Genomic DNA, 6,207 nt, shown 5'->3' with positions numbered 1-6,207 from the left:
CAGAGGCTTTAAGATGCTTGCATTCACTGTAATCTTCAGAAGAGAGTTATTGTATGCAGTGTTTCTCAAGTTTATTTTTATGCTTACATGAACCTAATATTTATTGAGTGGTTAAGTCATGCCTACAACTGTTCTACACCCTGTGTATATGTGTATGTGTATAGTCTATATCTATATGTATATATATATATATATAATCTAATTTAATCCTTGCAATAATTCTGAGATAAATACTGTTGTTATCTACATTTCATACCAGGAATATTAGGCACAAAGTGGTTAAAATATATGTCTGAAGACACATGGTTAAAAGAATGAGAGCTTGGTCCCAAACTCGGAGGATTTGACTCTAGAAATAACATTTTTGATTACTCTGTTGTTTCATGATGGGTTTCTATTGATCACAAAACCTTTTTGGGAAATCTTTATTTCCCAAAAAGGTTTATTTCTAAAGGGAAGATCTTTATTTCTAAAGGGAAGATTATGTCTGTGGAAATCTACCAGGTAAATCAGGATTATGTCTGTGGAAATCTACCAGGTAGATCTACCAGGATCTTTATTTCTAAAGGGAAGATTATGTCTGTGGAAATCTACCAGGTAAATCACTCTTAGGTGTTGCCTGTCTCAAGAGGGCAGTTTCCAACTTTTGGATACCCCAATGTAACTAAGTTCTATTTGACTTAGTCCTTGCTATGAATGGGAAAGGACAGTTCCTCACATTTCCTAACAGAATCCCAGACCCAAAGCTTGCATACAGAGAGGGCTCTCATGGTCATAGATGGGGGCCTAGGGACACCTAGGGACAAACACTGGCCATATTCTGATAAAAACAAAATGGGATCCCAATATATTTACCAGTAAGAATCAAACTATTTGTATTGTCCTAGGGTGTTTCTTGGGTGAATTTTTCAAAGCCTAAATTGTCCAAAAATAATTTAGTCTTAACCCTTTCCCTAACAAATCTATTTTCTATGTTATCAATTCCACAAATATGCGACCATATATAAGTCATAAGGCAGCTTAAAAATTGGGGACATAGCCATGAATCTCCATTTTTCTGTGATAAGAGAGATTTGTGATATTCCAAAGTGAAGAAAATCTATCTCTAAGGCTGTCATCCTTAATTGTTTGTAAGCTATAATAATGTTACTTTTTGGATACATTTTAAACATATTTTTAAACCTGTTTCTATGTCCTATGGATAAAAGTATCAAATGTTATATATATTTACTTATATAAGAAATGGAATCATCTTCAGTTTTATTTGGAGACTTATGTAAGAGAGGAATGACTTGTGTGTGCCTTGAGTCAGCCTAAGCAAACATGAACCATTGATTAAATTAAAATTCTTGGCCTTAACTAATAACTTAAAACTGCCACACACGCACAAAAAAAACCCACAAATGGTCCACAAAACATTCTCCTTTCTTTCTGAAGTCTTTCCGATGCATTGTTATCATTAACCAGTCTTTTACTATTAAACTTAAATGACCAATTGATACAAACAGTTCTGAGACCATTCTTCCACAACTGATTAAGACTGGGGTGGAAGGTATTGGGGATAGTATTCATTTAGCCTTCTGAGCTTTCTGGGCAGACTTGATGACTTTGCCAGCTCCAGCTGCCTTCTTGTCCACTGCTTTGATGACACCCACAGCAACCGTCTGTCTCATGTCACGAACAGCAAAACGGCCAGAGGAGGATAGTCAGAGAAGCTCTCAACACACATAGGTTTGCCAGGAACCATATCAACAATGGCAGCATCCCCAGATTTCAAGAACTTGGGACCATCTTCCAGCTTTTTTCCAGAACGACAATCTATTTTCTCCTTCAGCTCAGCACACTTGCAAGCAATGTCAGTTGACAATCCAGCACAGGTGCATATCCAGCACTGATTTGGCCTGGATGGTTCAGGAAAATCACCTGAGCCATAAAGCCAGCTGCTTCCATTGGTGGGTCATTTTTGCTGTCACCAGCCACGTTGCCACGATGAACATCTTTGACAGATACATTCTTGACAGTGAAGCCCACATTGTCCCCAAGAAGAGCCTCCCTCAAAACTTCATGGTGCATTTCAACAGACTTTACTTCAATTGTAACATTGACTGGAGCAAAGGTGACCACCATGCCAGGCTTAAGAACACCAGTCTCCACTCGGCCCAATGGGACAGTACCAATACCACCAATTTTGTAGACATCCTAAAAAGGCAGATGCAAGGGCTTATCAGTTGGATGAGTTGGTGGCAGAATGCAATCCACAGCTTCAAGCAGTGTGGTTCCACTGGCATTCCCATCTTTATGGGGGGACTTTCCATCCCTTGAACCAAGGCATGTTAGCACTTGGCTCCAGCATGTTGTAACCATTCCAACCAGAAACTGGCACACATGCTACTGTGTTGGGGTTGTAGCCAATTTTCTTAATGTAGGTGCTAACTTCCTTAATGATTTCCTCATATCTCCTCTGGCTGTTGGGTGGTTAAGGGGAATCCATTTTGTTAACACCAACAATTAGTTGTTTTACACCCAGTGTGTAAGCCAGAAGGGCATGCTCACGAGTCTGCCCATTCTTGGAGGTACCTGCTTCAAATTCACCAACACCAGCAGCAACAATCAGGACAGCATAGTCAGCCTGAGGTGTGCCTGTAATCATGTTTTTGAAAAGTCTCTGTGTCCTGGGGCATCAATGATGGTCACATAATACTTGCTGGTCTCGAATTTCCACAGGAAGATATCAATGGTGATACCACATTCACGTTCAGCTTTCAGTTTATCCAAGACCCAGGCATACTTGAAGGAGATTTTTCCCATCTCAGCAGCCTCCTTATCAAATTTTTCAGTAGTTCTTTTGTTGATCCCACCACATTTGTAGATCAGATGGCCAGTAGTGGTAAACTTGCCCGAATCTACGTGTCCAATGACAACGATGTTGATGTGAGTCTTTTCCTTTCCCATTTTGGTTTAGGTTTAGTGGTGGTTTTCACAACACCTGTGTTCTGGCAACAAATCCATTGCAAAAAAGCCAAAAATATTTTATGTATTTTTTTAGAAAAGATTTTATTTATTTATTCATGAAAGAAACAGAGAGAGATAGAGAGGCAGAGGCTCCACACAGGGAGCCCGATGTGGGACCTGATCCGGGATCCCAGGATCACGCCCTGAGCCAAAGGCATATGCTCAACCGCTGAGCCACCCAGGCATCCCGCCAAAAATATTTTAAAATTAGTTCTCTGAACATAAAGTCCTAAAAGATAATTTTTTTTATTTTATAGCTCTAATGACTAATTTGTCATGTACTTATAAATAGGTAACAATACATGCCAACCTATATTTTTAGTGTTGAGTCTAAGTATGAAGACAATTATTCCTCTTAGACTTATTATATTATATGCTTATAAATTCATATCAGCCTCAGGAACACAGACTGATTTCATTCTGGAAATCTTACCTATAGCATGATATAAACAAGATTTTGTCACTCAACAGGATGGTGAAATAAATATTCAATTCAAATTTATATAGTTATTAACATAGTATGAATAGGCATGTAGGAAAGATATATCTCATAATTTTAGATATTTTATTTTATTAAAAACAAGATATTATCATTGAATAGCAAAACATACTTCTGTATGTATGTATTTTTATTTATTTATACATTTGGTGAACACTTTTTGGTTTCTGATGATTGACTTTTTTTTTTTTACAGTTTTTAAAATTTAAATTCAATTTGCCAACCCATAGTATAACACCCAGTGCTCATCCTCTCAAGTGCCCACCTCAGTGCCCGTCACCCAGCTACCCCATCCTCCCACCCACCTCTCATTCAGCAACCCTTTGTTTGTTTCCCAGAGTTAGGATTCTCTCATGCTTTGTCTTCCTAATTTTTCCCACTCGTTTCTGCTCATTTCCCTCATAATCCCTCTCACTATTTCTTATACTCCATGTATGAGTGAATCCATATGACAATTATCTTGCAATTGACTTATTTCTCTCAGCATGATACCCTCCCAATGTGGATGGAATTGGAGGGTAAAACATAATACTTTTAAAAGAAATTTGATTTCCTAACACTAAAAAGTAAGTAGACTAAAGATCTGTTGTTTGAATTCTTCCACAGTATAATTTCAGTATATCTTTCTAACTTCCTTTCCTCCTTCCTTCTTCCCATCCTTCCATCCTTTCTTTTCTCTTTCTTTGTTCATTTTCTCTTCTCTTCTCTTCTCTTCTCTTCTCTTCTCTTCTCTTCTCTTCTCTTCTCTCTCTTCTTTGATTGAATTGGCATATAACATTGTGTAAGTTGAAGGTTTCAACATGTTAATATTACACTTATATTGCAAAATGATTATGACCATAGCTTTAGCTAACACCTCTGTTGTGTCACATAATTATCACTTATTTTTTAAGAACATTTAATATTTGGTCTCTTAGCAATTTTGAAGTATATAACACATTGTTGAATATAATCACTGTGCTGCACATTTGATCTTCAGAATTTATTCATTTCTAGTTGCAAATTTATCCTCTTTTTAAAAATTTTATTTATTTATTCATGAGAGACGCAGAGAGAGACAGAGAGAGGCAGAGACACAGGCAGAAGGAGAAGCAGGCTCCATGCAGGGAGCCTGATGTGGGACTCGATCCCAGCTTTCCAGGATCACACCCTGGGCTGAAGGCAGTGCTAAGCCACTGAGCCACCCAGGCTGCCCACAAATTTATCCTCTTTAACAAGATCATCTCAATTCCCCCACCCCTATCCCTGGTAACTACCATTCTACTCTCTGGTTCTATGAGTTTGACTTCTTTACATTTTACATCTAAATGATATAATACAATATTTGTCTTTCTCTGTCTTATCTCACTAAGCATAGTGCCTTCAAGATCCATACATGTTGTCACAAAGGGCAGGATTTACTTCTTTGTCATGGTTAAATAGTATTCCATTGTATGCATATATGTATATACATATGTATGTATATCTTACATATTCTTTATCCATTCATCTTCTGGAGGACACTTAGGTTGTCCCTGTTTCTTGACAATTTTGAATAATGCTGCAATAAGTGCGAGAGTAAATATATCTCTTTAATATCCTATTCTCATTTCCTTTGGATACATACCCAAAAGTATGATTGTTGGAATATATGGTAGTCCTGTTTTTAATTTTTTGAGGAACCTCTATACAGTGTTCTATAGTGGCTGCACCAATTTACATTGCTACCAACAGTGCACAAAAGTTCCCTTATCTCTACATTCTCACCAACACTTGTTATCTCTTGTCTTTTTGATGACAGCCATTGTAACAGGTATGAAGTGATATTTTATTGTGGTTTTGATTTCCACTTCCCTGATGATTCAGGATGTTGAGCATCCTTTCATGGATATGTTGGCTATTAGGATGTTCTCTTTGGAAAAATGTCTATTCAGTTCCTCTGCACATTTTTAATTGGATTTTGTTGTTATTATTGAATTGTATGAGTTCTTTATACATCAAAAATTTTGTTGTTATTTTTCATTAGCTGGAGAATTTTGTCCATTGTTCAAGTGAAAAACTTGCTTGAAATCTTGTGAGCATTATTTTTTTGATGAATTATAATTACAGCACAGTTAGAAAAAAAAAAAAACACCAAAGAAAAGAACTTTATTCTGTGCAATCTCTATTGACCACCTGACTTTTTTAATGGTTTGAGTTTGGCTGTAAGAGGGATATAAATCCATGCATTAAGAACATTGAGAAGAGCAAAATCCACAGAGAGATAATATCTAAGCATTAATCATTATAATTCAAGATATAAATAATGTAAATGCTACTAGAAGTACAGAGATAGAATGTTACCAGAATTTAGAAAAGAGAACAATTACTTCAAACTGGGAGGAGATAGGAGGTATTGGTGCTTCTAGGTAAATGATTATTCTTCAATTGTTGATTGGTAAAATCAACTTATTATTATAGCCAACTTTGGTGACTTGAGAATTTCAACATCACATAGAAGTGTCCCTATTTTGAGATATAATAATTTATTTGAAATACAGTAAAATCTTCAATGCTTATTATATCAGGGCTGAGAGTAAAGTAAATTGGCTTATGCAAAGTGGTATTACATATAGGTTATGAGTACAATCTTTATAGTAGCATAAAAATCAGGAAATTTAATCCTAATGTAAAGTCACTTGACTATTATTGCCAAGGATGAAAATCAAGGATTGGTT

General features: G+C 36.5%; 1 pseudogene; it reads right to left on the bottom strand.

Annotated features, from left to right (window-relative positions):
* Positions 1–1,432: 1,432 nt before the first annotated feature.
* LOC144291183 (elongation factor 1-alpha 1 pseudogene) lies at positions 1,433–2,998 on the bottom strand (annotated as a pseudogene).
* Positions 2,999–6,207: the final 3,209 nt, after the last annotated feature.

Source organism: Canis aureus, chromosome 19, assembly GCF_053574225.1.
Source record: "Canis aureus isolate CA01 chromosome 19, VMU_Caureus_v.1.0, whole genome shotgun sequence".
NCBI lineage: Eukaryota > Metazoa > Chordata > Mammalia > Carnivora > Canidae > Canis > Canis aureus.
This window is presented reverse-complemented; position numbering and strand designations above follow the sequence as displayed.